Here is an 18,082-nt window from a genome sequence, read left to right as displayed (position 1 = left end):
GTCTCTCTCTGTCTGCCTGTCTGCCCGTCTCTCGTCTGCTGTCTGTCTGTCTGTCTGTCTGTCTGTCTGTCTGTCTGTCTGTCTGTCTGTCTGTCTGTCTGTCTGTCTGTCTGAGCGCACACACACATACTGTCTACTCACTTATACTACAAATTTGAAATAACACCCTGTGTTAAATTTAACAGTTTTCTTATGATAACACCCCTAGAGAGTTGGTCCCTAACACCATGGGTGTTGAACATTACTGTAAGTCTTTGTAAGTCTTGTAAAGCCTTATTTGCATATTTTCCAGCATGCTATTCAAGAAAACGTGGCGAGAAACCCAACCATGACTGTGGCCTTTTCTCAATTAGATGTCTAACCTCCAGTGTCCCTTCTCGAAACTCCTTGAAAAGGTCAAAGTTAATTGAGAAGAGTGATTGAGGATAGATAATTAATATGGTAATGTGCTTAATTGAAAAAAGAAGGTTCTAATCCACTCTGGAAAATTAGGCAAATTATGTTTACAGGGATGAATCCCTAAATAAATTAGGTTTACAGGGATGAATCCCTAAATAAATTAGGTTTACAGGGATGAATCCCTAAATAAATTAGGTTTACAGGGATGAGGGTTTACAGGGATGAATCCTAGATGTATATCTGAGTGTTGATTCTAACCCAATTAGAAAGACTTGTTTACGCAAATATGCAAATATATGTAAATAAAGATTCTCATTATCACATATGTCATGTTGTTGTCCCACATATATAAATTTAGTAACATCATGTTGTCCTCATATATATAATTATAATAATATTATTATTATTATTATTATTGTCCCTCATATATACATTTAGTAACATCATGTTGTTGTCCCTCATATATACATTTAGTAACATCATGTTGTTGTCCCTCATATATACATTTAGTAACATCATGTTGTTGTCCTCATATATACATTTAGTAACATCATGTTGTTGTCCCTCATATATACATTTAGTAACATCATGTTGTCCCTCATATATACATTTAGTAACATCATGTTGTCCCTCATATATACATTTAGTAACATCATGTTGTCCCTCATATATACTTTTAGTAACATCATGTTGTCCCTCATATATACATTTAGTAACATCATCATGTTGTCCTCATATATACATTTAGTAACATCATGTTGTCCCTCATATATACTTTTAGTAACATCATGTTGTCCCTCATATATACTGTCAGGACCCAGTTACGAACCCGGGTCTCCGGAGTGAGAAACAGTCACTTAACCAACTGAGCCACGAATAGTTGGCAGAACCAGAAGATGAGGCAGACACAGCAGTACTTGAGACCGTGTATTTAATGAAGTAAAAAGTTAAGTTCTTCAGGAAAACATGTAACTCCACAACCTCAAAAGGAATTCCACAAGAACAAAGATAATCCTCCAAGACAAAAATGTAAATCCACAAGGTGGAAGGTAAAGCACAAAAGCCTAAAAAATACTCAAAAACAAACAAACAAGAACAAAAAACATAATTCCACAAGACAGTCCACCGGGATCAACAAGAGTTCACAGAGTACTAGGGCTGGGTGCTAACATACAACACAGAGCAAAGGACTGAGGAAAACAAAGGGTTTAAATACAATCATGGGAAACGAGGCACAGGTGCAAATAATGGGGATCAAGGGAAAACAAAAGGTCAAAAGGCACAATGGGGGCATCTAGTGACCAAACCGGAACAACCCTGGCCAAATCCTGACAGAATTCCCCCCTAGGAATGGCTCCTGGACGTTCCTACCAGCTCTCTCAGGGTGGAGGGCCCTGAACTGACGAATGAGGTCAGGGTCCAGTATGTCTTTGGCAGGAACCCAGGAGCGCTCCTCGGGACCGTAGACTTCCCAGTCCACCAGATACTGCCAGGACCGCTGCACCCGGCGGGAATCCAGTATCCGATGGACGGTATAAGCCGGCTGGCCTCCAATGACACGAGGCGGAGGGGGAGGTCTGTCTGCAGGGACAAGGGGAGAAAAACAACAGGTTTTAATAAGGAAATGTGAAATGTGGGATTAATCTTAAAGGATCTGGGTAAGTGTAGGCGATAAGAAACTGGGTTAACTCTCCTGGCAACCTTAAAGGGACCAATGTATTTTGGGACAGCTTGCGAGACTCCACCCGTAGTGGTAAGTCTCTTGTGGAGAGCCAGACTCTCTGGCCGGGCGCAGGGTAGGCCCGGGATGGCGACGTCTGTTGGCTTGTTGTTGGTACCTCTGTGAGGAACGATAAGATTAAGACGGGTCTTCCTCCACATAAGCCGACAGCGTCTGACGAACTTCAAGGCTGAAGGCACTCTGACTTCTGCCTCCTGGTCCGGGAACAATGGAGGGTATAGCCAAACTGACACTCGTGCGGGGACATACCAGTGGAGGAGGAGCGCAAGGTGTTGTGCGCGTATTCGGCCCAAACAATGAAGGACGACCATGTGGACGGGTTGTTACGAGTCATACATCGGAGGGTGGTTTCCAGCTCTTGATTCATCCTCTCAGTTTGGCCGTTGGACTCCGGATGGTACCCTGAAGATAGACTGGCAGAAGCCCCCATGAGTTGGCAGAAGGCCTTCCAAAACCTAGAGGCGAATTGGGGACCTCTGTCAGAAACCATATCTTGAGGAATGCCGAAGACTCGGAACACATGATTAATTACCAACTCAGCCGTTTCCTTGGCAGAAGGTAACTTAGTCAGAGGGACGAACCTGGCCGCCTTTGAAAACCTGTCGATTATGACTAGGATAGTAGTATTGCCATGGGATGGAGGAAGGCCAGTAATAAAGTCCAACGAGATATGGGACCAGGGTCTGTGGGGAACAGGTAAAGGGTGAAGGAGTCCTGCGGGCGGAGGTAAGAAGATTTGCCCTGGCAGCACACGGGGCAGGCATTGACGAAAGTGGCAACGTCTTCTCTTATGGTAGGCCACCAGAACTTACGCTGGATGAACTCCAAGGTGCGACCTACGCCCGGGTGACAGGTGAGGCGAGAGGAGTGCCCCCACAGAAGGACCTGAGTCCTCACTGCCTTGGGGACAAACAACCGATTGGCAGGACCTCCTTTCGGGTCCGGTTCAATAGCTTGAGCTCGTCTCACGGTATCCTCAACTTGCCACGAGATCGGAGCCACGATCTTAGCAGCAGGAAGGACAGGCATGTCCGTGTCATCTCGAATGGCAGGAGCGTAGACTCGGGACAGGGCATCCGGTTTGAGATTCTTCGACCTGGGCCGATAGGTGAGGATAAACTGGAATCGATTGAAGAAAAGAGACCATCTAGCTTGTCTAGAGTTCAACCGCTTTGCCTGCTGGATATACACCAGATTTTTGTGGTCCGTAAGCACTTGAAACGGGTGAGAAGCCCCTCGAGCCAGTGTCTCCATTCCTTCAATGCCATCTTAACCGCTAGGAGTTCACGATCCCCACATCGTAGTTCCTCTCAGCCGGGGTAAGCCGGTGTGAGAAGAAAGCGCATGGATGAAGCTTCTGTCTTCACCCCTCTGAGACAGGACAGCTCCAACACCAACCTCTGAGGCGTCTACCTCCACCACAAACGTTCATCCGTAGTCGGTAGTATCAGGATGGGAGCAGAGAGGACGCGCTGCTTGAGTCCTTGGAAGGCCGTCTCAGCTTCTCTTCCCCACAAAACCTTGCATTGCCACCCTTGGTTAAAGCTGAGAGAGGGGCTGCCACCAAGCTGAAGTTCTTGATGAACTTGCGGTAAAAGTTAGTGAAGCCCAGGAAACGCTGAACTTCCTTAACGGATTTGGGGGTGGGCCAATCCGCTACCGCCCCTACCTTCCTGGGGTACATTTGGACTCGACCGGGTTCCACTACAAATCCCAGGAATTGTACTGGATGAATGGAATTCACATTTTTCCGGCTTAACGTACAGATGGCTGTCTAGGAGGCGTTTGAGTACTTGTCTGACATGCTTAGTGTGTTCTTGAAGAGAGCTTCGAAAAGATGAGGATGTCATCCAAGTAAACGAACACAAATATGTTAAGCATATCCCAAGCACACGTTTATGAGCGTTTGGAACACCGCTGGCGCGTTGGTCAGGCCGAAGGGCATCACCAAGTATTCATAGTGACCAGTAGGCGTGTTGAAAGCGGTCTTCCACTCGCTACCACGTCTGATCCGCACAAGATGGTATGCGTTCCGCAGGTCAAGCTTAGTGAAAACAACTGCTTCCTGGAGCAGCTCAAGGCTGTGGCCATAAGGGGTAGCGGGTAACGGTTACGGACGGTTATGGCATTGAGTCCCCGGTAGTCGATGCAAGGACGTAATCCACCGTCTTTCTTGGCCACAAAGAAAACCCTGCTCCCGCCGGGGATGTGGATGGACGCATGAGGCCTGCTTCCAGAGCGTCCTCTGATGTAGGTATCCATAGCAGCTCGTTCGGGTGGAGATAGGGAAAAGATCCGACCCCTGGGAGGGCATGTGCCTGGAAACAGTTCGATGGGGCAATCATAAGGTCTATGGGGTGGTAGCATGGTGGCCCTCTGTTTGCTAAATACCAGTTTGAGGTCATGGTAACACTGGGAACTCGGGTCAGGTCGATGGATTCTAAAGACTCGGGAGTAGAACTCGGGAATTCGGGAAAATACAAGTAGCTTGGCACGTAGGACCCCACTGCTTGATAGTGCCCACAGACCAGTCGATGTGAGGGTTATGGCTGTGAAGCCAGGGGTATCCAAGGACGAGAGGGAACTCGAACAGGAGATCAAATGAAAGTTCATCAATTCCTGGTGTTGTGAAACTGAAAGTCGCAAGGAGGTAGTGACATGAGTGACAAGTCCAGATCCCAAAGGGCTTCCATCCAATGTAGTAACCCTCATGGGGCCACTTAAAGGTTCAGAGGGAACGCCATTCTCCTTCGCCCAGACACCATCCATGAAGTTACCTGCGGCTCCAGAGTCTACCAAGGCTTGAAGGTGAAACTTGTGGTTGTCCCAGGAAAGGGTGACTGGAATGAGCAGACGGGAGTTGGACGGATGGGAGGAGGTTATGTTTCCCATTACAATCAGGGGAAACGAGGCACAGGTGCAAATAATAATGGGGATCAAGGGAAACAAAAGGTCAAAAAGCACAATGGGGGCATCTAGTGACCAAAAACCGGAACAACCCCTGGCCAAATCCTGACAATATACATTTAGTAACATTATGTTGTTGTCCCTCATATATACATTTAGTAACATCATGTTGTCCTCATATATACATTTAGTAACACCATCTCTCTCTCTGTTTTGCCTCTACATACTGGACTACTGTTGACCAGGGTCTATAGGGTAGTGGACTACTGTTGACCAGGGTCTATAGGGTAGTGGACTACTGTAGACCAGGGTCTATAGGGTAGTGGACTACTGTAGACCAGGGTCTATAGGGTAGTGGACTACTGTAGACCAGGGTAGTGGACTACTGTTGACCAGGGTCTATAGGGTAGTGGACTACTGTTGGCCAGGGTAGTGGACTACTGTAGACCAGGGTCTATAGGGTAGTGGACTACTGGAGACCAGGGTCTATAGGGTAGTGGACTACTGTAGACCAGGGTCTATAGGGTAGTTTACTACTGTAGACCAGGGTCTATAGGGGGTAGTGGGACTACTGTTGACCAGGATCTATAGGGTAGTTTACTACTGTAGACCAGGGTCTATAGGTAGTTTACTACTGTAGACCAGGGTCTATAGGGTAGTAGACTACTGTTGATAGTAAACTGGGGGAAAAGGTGTGATATGGGACACAACCTGTGTCAGTGAAAAGAACTCTGGTACTGACTCAAATCTGACTGACAAGTAGGCATAAAGTCCCAGCAGTGATGTTTACATTGATTGTATGTCTGGGTTATGGATGTGTTTGACTGGTATGTATCCTCCCTCAGGGAATTTGTCAGGGGAGTAGGGAAACTGTATGTACACAGGGGAGGTGTACAGGGGAGGTGTACAGGGAGGTGTACAGAGGAGGTGTACAGGGGAGGTGTACAGGGGAGGTGTACAGAGGAGGTGTACAGAGGAGATGTACAGGGAGGTGTACAGGGGAGGTGTACAGGGGAGGTGTACAGGGAGGTGTACAGAGAGGAGGTATACAGGGAGGTGTACAGGGGAGGTGTACAGAGGAGGTGTACAGGGAGGTGTACAGGGAGGTGTACAGGGAGGTGTACAGGGGAGGTGTACAGAGGAGGTGTACAGGGAGGTGTACAGAGGAGGTGTACAGGGAGGTGTACAGGGAGGTGTACAGGGGAGGTGTGATCCATAGAATCATCATGTTTGTTCCTGATCATGAAATTCCTTTGGAGTTGAGGGAAAAGGCAGTGAGGGGAGTGGGGTACCTAGTCAGTTGGTCACCTGAATGCATTCAACCAAAATGTGTTTAACCAAAACCCTCTGAATCAGACAGGTGTTTTTACAACATCCCTAAATTAGGGGGGGCTGTTTTAATCCACATCGTTGGCTCCCGGGAATACGTTATTTTTAGTGGTTAACTGCCTTGATCAAGGGCAGAATGGCAGATTTGTCTACCTTGCCAGCTCTGGGATTTGAACCAGCAGCCTTTCCATTACAGGCCTAACGTTCCAACCGTTAGGTTACCTGTCGCCTGAGCAGCACTGCAAAAAACAGACTCAGAATGAGATGTTTGGTGAGCAGATGTACACACATTTTATCACGTAGTGTATGTCTGAGCTGACATCCAGAGTAAACACAGTGAGACGTTACAGAGTACCCCGTATAGTTCAGACTCGAAGACCTATTCCTTTTCCCACTTCCTCCAGACTAGTCGTCGTGTCACTGCCTCACCATCGTGACTGACTGGTCAGGGCTGTCCTACAGAGACCCCTCCAGCCTGGCCGTCGTGTCACTGCCTCACCATCGTGACTGACTGGCCAGGGCTGCCCTACAGAGACCCCTCCAGTCTGGTCGTCGTGTTGCTGCCTCACCATCCTGACTGACTGGCCAGGGCTGTCCTACAGAGACCCCTCCAGCCTGGCCGTCGTGTCACTGCCCTCACCATCGTGACTGACTGGCCAGGGCTGCCCTACAGAGACCCCTCCAGCCGGGGCCGTCGTGTCACTGCCTCACCATCGTGACTGACTGGCCAGGGCTGCCCACCAGAGACCCCTCCCTAGTAAAAGTCACCTCTCCCCTCCCATTTCACTTGCCCTTCCCATCCTACCCTCCCCTACCCCCTTGTAGAATAAAGGAGCTTTAAAAGGATCTGGCAGACGCCACGGTTGTTGATCCTGCATCCCAGTGGAGGCACGTTACATACTCTAAGGCCATCGCAAGGCAGCGGTATTCGGTGAATGGGGCTGAAATGGCTTTGGGGGATCCCATCCTGCAGATTAACAGTTTCGCCCACCTGCTCCAGAGATTCCTGCTCCTTCACCCTCTACCCTGTCCCCTAATGGTCCACCTCAGGGGAGTTCTACCAGAGGCCTATACCCCCCCCCCCGAGCTCCTTCTTACATCAGGCCTTAAGGGTGTCTGAGGAACCAGCTCCAGCCCCCCCAGAGGTCTTCTATTGACGGTTTGGGCCTCCGTCCCCCATCGATCCTCGAGGAGGCTCCAAAAAACCTGGACTCCATTCTCCAGCCATCATTATCTCGGTTCCTGGAGCAAAAAACCCTAGGATTCTATTGAGCAACACACTGAAAAGGAATAAAAAGCTCCTGATTATCTCTGATCCTGTGCCGTCTCTGGGTCTTGACTGCAAAATGTCCTGCAGGCTCTTAGAACTTCATATCTGGCTTAAAGACTACTACCACTCTTTTGGCATACAGTAACTTTCATTGACAAGTTCAAATCAAATCAAATTGTATTTGTCACATCAGGTGAAATGCTTACAAACAAGTCCTTAACAAACAATGCAGTTTTAAGAAAATACCCCCCACCCTCCCCCTCACCCCCAAAAAAGGTAAGAGTAAATGACAATAGTGGGGCTAGATACTAAAATGACATGTTCTGTTTTGTTTGTGGATCTATCTAAAGCTTTTGATAGTATTTTATTGAATAAGTTGTAGGCCTGAGCTCTGATGCCTGTTTATGGTTTCATGCTTGTCTTAGCAACGGACCTCAGGCCGATCGTGATTAATGGGGTTAAGAATGAATTTCCAGAAGTACATAAAACCACAGAGAGTTTGGGACCTGATATAAACACCATTGATCAATCTGTCAAAACATTTGAACGTAATCTATATGCAGATGATACTATGATACTATGCGGTTGCTCCGACTGTTGATCTGGCTGAAACAAGCAGAAGTCTTTGGCCAACCTGGTGACATCACGAGGCGGTAAATGAGTTAATAGACCAATAAGAAGAAGAGTTCCAAACCTCTCTGCCAATTACAGCTAGCTTTCAGTATCCTCCCCACTCAGTCCACTCTCAGTCAGTCCTAAAAAAAAGTATTTCTTGAGAATTTCCAATTTCCAATAAACCATTTTTTTGTTGCTTTTACAGTGTTAATTGAATACAATCACAGTAAATTACTTAAAAGATTACAGGCAATATCCACACTGAGCTAAAGCGCTACTGCCTTCAAGGAGCGGGACACTTATAAGAAATCCTGCTACAACCTCCAACGAGCCATTCAAACAGGCAGAGTGCTGGCCGGTGTGTTTACGGACATATTCAATCAATCCCTATACCAGTCTGCTGTTCCCACATGCTGCAAGAGGGCCACGATTGTTCCTGTTCCCAAGAAAGCTAAGGTAACTGAGCTAAACGACTACCGCCCCGTAGCACTCACTTCCGTCATCATGAAGTGCTTCGAGAGACTAGTCAAGGACCATATCACCTCCACCCTACCTGACACCCTAGACCCACTCCAATTTGCTTACCAAATAGCTCCACAGATGATGCAATCTCAACACACTGCACACTGCCCTAACCCATCTGGACACGAGGAATACCTATGTGAGAATGCTGTTCATCGACTACAGCTCGGCATTCAACACCATAGTACCCTCCAAGCTTGTCATCAAGCTCGAGACCCTGGGTCTCGACCCCGCCCCTGTGCAACTGGGTACTGGAATTACTGACGGGGCCGCCCCCAGGTGGTGAGGGTAGGCAACAACATCTCCTCCCCGCTGATCCTCAACACTGGGGCCCCACAAGGTGCGTTCTGAGCCCTCTCCTGTACTCCCTGTTCACCCACGACTGCGTGGCCACGCACGCTCCAACTCAATCATCAAGTTTATGGACGACACAACAGTGGTAGGCTTGATTACCAACAACGACGAGACGGCCTACAGGGAGGAGGTGAGGGCCCTCGAGTGTGGTGTCAGGAAAATAACCTCACACTCAACGTCAACAAAACTAAGGAGATGATTGTGGACTTCAGGAAACAGCAGAGGGAACACCCCTATCCATATCGATGGAACAGTAGTGGAGAGGTAGCAAGTTTTAAGTTCCTCGGCGTACACATCACAGACAAACTGAATTGGTCCACTAACACAGACAGCATCATGAAGAAGGCGCAGCAGCGCCCCTCTTCAACCTCAGGAGGCTGAAGAAATTCGGCTTGTCACCAAAAGCACTCACAAACTTCTACAGATGCACAATCGAGAGCATCCTGGGACCGAGAGACTGAAAAACAGCTTCTATCTCAAGACCATCAGACTGTTAAACAGCCACTCACTAACATTGAGTTGCTGCCAACACACTGACACTGACACTGACTCAACTCCAGCCACTTTAATAATGGGAATTGATGGGAAATGATGTAAATATATCACTAGCCACTTTAAACAATGCTACCTTATATAATGTTACTTACCCTACATTATTCATCTCATATGCATACGTATATACTGTACTCTATATCATCGACTGCATCTTTATGTAATACTTGTATCACTAGCCACTTTAACTATGCCACTTTGTTTACATACTCATCTCATATGTATATACTCATATGTATATACTGTACTCGATACCATCTACTGTATCTTGCCTATGCTGCTCTGTACCATCACTCATTCATATCCTTATGTACATATTCTTTATCCCCTTACACTGTGTATAAGACAGTAGTTTTGGAATTGTTAGTTAGATTACTTGTTGGTTATTACTGCATTGTTGGAACTAGAAGCACAAGCATTTCGCTACACTCGCATTAACATCTGCTAACCATGTGTATGTGACGAATACAACCGATTTGATTTGATCTGACGCTTTTGTCGGATGTCGCAGGGCTATCATGGATTACAAAGTGAAACCCAGCTGCGAGCTGCCCAGTGATGCAAGCCTACCAGACAAGCTAAATGCCTTCGATGCTCCTTTCGAGTCAAGCAACACTGAACCATGCATGAGAGCACCAGATGTTCGGACAACTGTGTGATCTCTCTAGCCGTCTTTCAGCCGTGGGCTGATATTTTCTTGAGAGGATGGTCAGAGCGCCTGAACATAATTAAGAATATATATATATTTTTTTAGACTGCAAATTGACCGCAAGATGCCCAAATAGAGATCATATTTGGCGGCAGGGTAGCCTAGTGGTTAGAGAGTTGGACTAGTAACCGGAAGGTTGCAAGTTCAAACCCCGAGCTGACAAGGTACAAATCTGTCGTTCTGCCCCTGAACAGGCAGTTAACCCACTGTTAGGCCGTCATTGAAAATAAGAATTTGTTCTTAACTGTAAAAAAAAAAAAAAATTATAATAAAAAAATTGAAACATTATCATTTCTAACCTTGTTTACATTTGTTTATGATCTCATAATGTATGTCTTCTATTATAGGAATACTTTGGAACAGATTTACAAAACAAAATAATTTGCTGGTGTTTTAAGAGTCTTTATGTAGATGTAAATTGCACGTGGGGAACCGTAAATGATGTGAGTAAGACCTTTAAACAGGATAACATTCACAAGTGTGCCGAGCTGATTACCAGGAAGCATACTCAGAGCATCTGCTGACCAGCTGGCAAGTGTCTTCACTGACATGTTCAACCTCTCCATGGCCCAGGGATTTAATATATATATGTATCAAACAGACCACCAAGAGGGACACCTACAGTACGCGAGAATGCTGTTCGTTAACTACACCTCAGCATTCAACACCATAGTGCCCTCCAAGCTCTTCACTAAGCTAAGGAAAACAGGGATGAACACCTCCCTCTGCAACTGATCCTGACTTCCTGGGATGAGCCACCGCCAGGGGAGGTAAAGGTCGGTAACAGCACATCCGCTGTCCTCAACACGGGGGCACCTCAGGGGTGCGTGTTTAGTCCCCTCCTGTGCTCTCTGTTCACCCACGACCGTGGCTACACACGACTCCAACACCATCATTAAGTCCGCCGGCAACACGACTATGGTAGACCTGACCACTGACAGCGATGAAACCGCCAATAGAGAGAGGTTGTGAGACCTGGCAGTGTGGGGGCCAGGACAACAGCCTCTCCTCAACATCAGCAAGACAAAGGAACTGATCATGGACTACAGGAAATGGAGGGCTGAGCACGCCCCCATTCACATCCACAGGGCTGTAGGGGAGTGGGTGGTGAGTTTCAAGTACCTCTGGGTTCACATCACTAAGGACCTATCATGGTCCAAACACACCAACACAGTCATGAAGAGGGCATGACAATGCCTCTTCCTCAGGAGGCTGAAAAGATTTGTCATGGGCCCTCAGATCCTCAAAAAGTTCTACAGCTACACCATTGAGCGTATATTGACTGGCTACATCACCACTTCTGATATGGCAACTGCTTGGCATCCAACCGCAAGGCTCTACAGAGGATTGTGCGTACATCACTTGGGGCCGAGCTCGCGTCATCCAGGACCTCTATACCAGGCGGTGTCATTGGAAGGCCCTAAAAAATTGTAAAAGACTCCACCCAATTCATAGAATGCTTTCTCTGCTACTGCATGGCAGGTGGTACCGATACACCAAGTCTGGAACCAACAGGAACCTGAACAGCTTCTACCCCAAGCCATAAGACTACTAAATAGTTAAACAAATAGCTACCTGCATTGACACCCCTTTTTGCACTGACTCTATTGACTCATCACATACGCCGCTGCTATTGTTTATTATCTATCCTGTTTGCCTACTTACTTTTACCCCTACCTATATGCACATATCTACTCAATTACCTCGTACCCCTGCACATGGACTTGGTACCCCGTGGATATGGTCAAGTTATTGTTACTAATTGTGGATGTATTCCTTGTGTTCATATTTTCTCAGTATTATTGGGAAGTAAGTAAGCATTTCACTGTTGTTTACGAAACAAGTGGAAAATAAAATTTGATTTGATTTGGAATTGTTACTCCAGAAATGATTTGATATTTAAATCAAAATGGTTGTATTGGACCTTTAAACATCTATGTACATCAACCCCCTGTATGTAGACTTTCCAGTGTTTCTTCTGTATAACAATGTAAGATCTTAAAGTTCTACTTTGGTTGGTTTCGGCAGCTGAGAATGGGAGCCGTGCTTGTTCCTCCTTTCCTGTAGTTCACAATCATCTCCTTGTCTTGATCACGTTGAGGGAGAGGTTGTTGTTCTGGCACCACACGGCCAGGTCTCTGACCTCCCCCCAATAGGCTGTCTCGTTGTTATTTAACCCCTCTGGTCCTCCCTCATGTCCTGGTGTGTATTTAACCCTCCTCATGTCCTGGGTGTGTATTTAACCCTCTGGTCCTCCTCATGTCCTGGTGTGTATTTAACCCCTCTGTCCTCCTCATGTCCTGGTGTGTATTTAACCCCCTGTTTCCATCATGTCCTGGTGTGTATTTAACCCCTCTGGTCCTCCTCATGTCCTGGTGTGTATTTAACCCTCCTCATGTCCTGGTGTGTATTTAACCCCTCCTCATGTCCTGGTGTGTATTTAACCCTCCTCATGTCCTGGTGTATTTAACCTCTTCATGTCCTGGTGTATTTAACCCTCTGGTCCTCCTCATGTCCTGGTGTGTATTTAACCCCTCTGGTCCTCCTCATGTCCTTGTCAGAGATTGTTTGATTGTATGTGATGTACAAGTTATGTTCTGGTGTGCAACGGGTTTTGTACCACTTGAATTATTTTGTTTTCCAGAGTTTTGTCAGCACATATTAAACGACGGTGCATTGTATAGGAAGAGTGTATTATATAGGGAATAGGGCACTATATAGAAACTAGTGTGCCATTTAGACATATAATATCAATCAATTGTGATGGAAAATACGTTGTCTGTGGGAATTGGTGATGTGGAAGACAATAGCGGCTTTTGTTAACAGTTAATTAAACCACACCAGCAGTTATCTAGACTCCCTGATTCCTCATTGACTTAAACAGTTACATTTCCCTCCACTCCTCTCTGGCTTTCACTTAAATATTCATGTTGAAACAGCACCCAGCTCAGATTCAACAACACCCAGCTCAGATTCAACAACACCCAGCTCAGATTCAACAACACCCAGCTCAGATTCAACAGCACCCAGCTCAGATTCAACAACACCCAGCTCAGATTCAACAACACCGAGCTCAGATTCAACAACACCCAGCTCAGATTCAACAACTCCCAGCTCAGATTCAACAACACCCAGCTCAGATTCAACAACACCCAGCTCAGATTCAACAACACCGAGCTCAGATTCAACAACACCCAGCTCAGATTCAACAACACCCAGCTCAGATTCAACAACACCCAGCTCAGATTCAACAACACCCAGCTCAGATTCAACAACACCCAGCTCAGATTCAACAGCACCCAGCTCAGATTCAACAACACCCAGCTCAGATTCAACAACACCGAGCTCAGATTCAACAACACCCAGCTCAGATTCAACAACACCCAGCTCAGATTCAACAACACCCAGCTCAGATTCAACACCCAGCTCAGATTCAACAACACCGAGCTCAGATTCAACAACACCCAGCTCAGATTCAACAACACCCAGCTCAGATTCAACAACACCCAGCTCAGATTCAACAACACCCAGCTCAGATTCAACACCCAGCTCAGATTCAACAACACCCAGCTCAGATTCAACAACACCCATCTCAGATTCAACAACACCCAGCTCAGATTCAACAACACCGAGCTCAGATTCAACAACACCCATCTCAGATTCAAAATCCATACGAATGGTCCTTGCATTTTGCATTTGCGTTGCATTTGTCGCAGTTTAGTGAGCTGGGGGCTTGAATTACTGTTCATAAGTCAGGAGGGGATGGGATGAAGAATGAAATGAGGATGGTGTGTAGAGAGAGGCAAAGTGATGGAACAAGGCTCGTCTCTTCCAATCAGCTGCTCCCGTTTTCACACACGGTAATGTTGAAAGGATAATGCTGTTATTATCATTTCTCTCTGAGCAAATTATTCAGCTTGCACGTGGCTCTCCGGGTAGAGGACAGTGGGTTTCTGTTTCACACACAGTATATAGCCCAGTGTTTTCACATGCATATACCCTATTACACTAACGGCCAGGAAGGCATTGCCCTGGAGATATATTATATTATAGATAACGTATTTGGTTATAATAAGAAAATGTGAAATAATGAAGACGTCGGCCTCCTGAAGGGGGAGTCAAACGAAAAGTCTTCTTCTAAAGGAATGAAAAATCTACATCTACACTCCTCTATATAACACCATCTACACTCCTCTGAATAACACCATCTACACTCTGAATAACACCATCTACACTCCTCTATATAACACCATCTACACTCCTCTATATAACACCATCTACACTCTGTATAACACACATCTACACTCTGAATAACACCATCTACACTCCTCTGTATAACACCATCTACACTCCTCTATATAACACCATCTACACTCCTCTATATAACACCATCTACACTCCTCTATATAACACCATCTACACTCCTCTGTATAACACCATCTACACTCCTCTATATAACACCATCTACACTCTCTATATAACACCATCTACACCCTGTATAACACCACCTACACTCCTCTGTATAACACCATCTACACTCCTCTATATAACACCATCTACACTCTATATAACACCATCTACACTCCCCTCTATATAACACCATCTACACCCTGTATAACACCATCTACACTCCTCTATATAACACCATCTACACTCCTCTATATAACACCATCTACACTCCTCTATATAACACCATCTACACTCCTCTATATAACACCATCTACACTCCCTCTATATAACACCATCTACACTCCTCTATATAACACCATCTACACTCCTCTGTATAACACCATCTACACTCCTCTATATAACACCATCTACACTCCTCTGTATAACACCATCTACACTCAATATAACACCATCTACACTCCTCTGTATAACACCATCTATACTCCTCTATATAACACCATCTACACTCTATATAACACCATCTACACTCCTCTATATAACAACATCTACACTCCTCTATATAACACCATCTACACTCCTCTATATAACACCATCTACACTCCTCTATATAACACCATCTACACCCTGTATAACACCATCTACACTCTGTATAACACCATCTACACTCCTCTATATAACACCATCTACACTCCTCTATATAACACCTTCTACACTCCTCTATATAACACCATCTACACTCCTCTATATAACACCATCTACACTCTATATAACACCATCTACACTCCTCTGTATAACACCATCTACACTCCTCTATATAACACCATCTACACTCCTCTATATAACACCATCTACACTCCTCTATATAACACCATTTACACTCCTCTGTATAACACCATCTACACTCCTCTGTATAACACCATCTACACTCCTCTATATAACACCACCTACACTCCTCTGTATAACACCATCTACACTATATAACACCATCTACACTCCTCCTAATAACACCATCTACACTCCTCTATATAACACCATCTACACTCCTCTATATAACACCATCTACACTCCTCTATATAACACCATCTATACTCCTCTATATAACACCATCTACACCCTGTATAACACCATCTACACTCCTCTATATAACACCATCTACACCCTGTATAACACCATCTACACTCTATATAACACCATCTATACAACACCATCTACACTCTATATAACACCATCTACACTCCTCTGTATAACACCATCTACACTCCTCTATATAACACCATCTACACTCCTCTATACAACACCATCTACACTCCTCTGTATAACACCATCTATACTCCTCTGTATAACACCATCTACACTCTATATAACACCATCTACACTCCTCTATATAACACCATCTACACTCTGTATAACACCATCTATACTCCTCTATATAACACCATCTACACCTGTATAACACCATCTACACTCTCTATATAACACCATCTACACTCCTCTATATAACACCATCTACACTCCTCTATATAACACCATCTACACCCTGTATAACACCATCTACACTCCTCTATATAACACCATCTACACCCTGTATAACACCATCTACACTCCTCTATATAACACCATCTATACAACACCATCTACACTCTATATAACACCATCTACACTCCTCTGTATAACACCATCTACACTCCTCTATATAACACCATCTACACTCCTCTATACAACACCATCTACACTCCTCTGTATAACACCATCTATACTCCTCTGTATAACACCATCTACACTCTATATAACACCATCTACACTCCTCTATATAACACCATCTACACTCTGTATAACACCATCTATACTCCTCTATATAACACCATCTACACTCTATATAACACCATCTACACTCCTCTATATAACACCATCTACACTCCTCTATATAACACCATCTACACTCCTCTATATAACACCATTTACACTCCTCTATATAACACCATCTACACCCTGTATAACACCACCTACACTCCTCTGTATAACACCATCTACACTCCTCTATATAACACCATCTATACTTCTCTATATAACACCATCTACACTCCTCTGTATAACACCATCTACACTCTATATAACACCATCTACACTCCTCTATATAACACCATTTACACTCCTCTATATAACAACATCTACACTCCTCTGTATAACACCAAAAGCAGTTCTCTACGTGTAAGCCATGAGTATGTGAACTTTAGTAATTGTTCTGTAAATCACTTAATAAAAACCAGTAGTACCTGTTATTTACAATCTCAAGAAGTGGCTATCAGTTGCTGGAACTAGTCAAGCACTGCATATCTAGACCAACCAATAGAGACACATGTCGCAATAAGACTGGCCTTCTTTCAGGTTTCTCTGTTTGGCATTCCTAAGGCACAGAGAGATTAGACCAGGACGTATTCATGAAGATGTCTTCAGGATCTTTATTCAGTAGAGAGGTTTTCAGGATCTTTAATCAGTCGAGAGGTCTTCAGGATCTTTAATCAGTAGAGAGGTTTTCAGGATCTTTATTCAGTAGAGAGGTTTTCAGGATCTTTAATCAGTAGAGAGGTCTTCAGGATCTTTAATCAGTAGAGAGTTCTTCAGGATCTTTAATCAGTAGAGAGGTCTTCAGAACCTGTAAACAGTAGAGAGGTCTTCAGGATCCCCCCCCCACACACACACACACACACATACAGTTGTAGCTCTTATTACAACAAGCCCACTGGTCACAAATGACCATAATAATCTATACACCCAAATGTCTCTCAGGGGAGACCATCCTCATTTCAGTTTTCATCCCATCCCCTCCTGACTTATTTCCAGTAGATCAAGGCTACCCTCAGGACACTAAATAACAATGGGCGGAGTCAGGGAGCCCCTCTGTTTCTTCCCTCAGGACACTAAATAACAATGGGAGGAGTCAGGGAGCCCCTCTGTTTCTTCCCTCAGGACACTAAATACCAATGGGCGGAGTCAGGGAGCCCCTCTGTTTCTTCCCTCAGGACACTAAATACCAATGCACGGAGACAGGGAACCCTGCTGTTTTGACAACTTAAACGTTATGATGATGATGATAAGCTATCTCTTGGGCTGTGTCCCAAACAGCACCCTATTCCCCAAAGGGCTCTGGTCAAAGGTATTGCACTATATAGTGAATAGGATGTTATTTTGGAACACAAACCTTCTCCTCCCAAGCCGGTCTGTAGGCAGGTCTATGTGGTCTGTCTGTTGTTAAATCCCAAATGGCCGCCTATTC

Source organism: Oncorhynchus gorbuscha, linkage group LG11 (assembly GCF_021184085.1).
Source record: "Oncorhynchus gorbuscha isolate QuinsamMale2020 ecotype Even-year linkage group LG11, OgorEven_v1.0, whole genome shotgun sequence".
NCBI classification, from domain to species: Eukaryota; Metazoa; Chordata; class Actinopteri; order Salmoniformes; family Salmonidae; genus Oncorhynchus; species Oncorhynchus gorbuscha.
Note: the sequence above shows the minus strand (reverse complement) of the source record.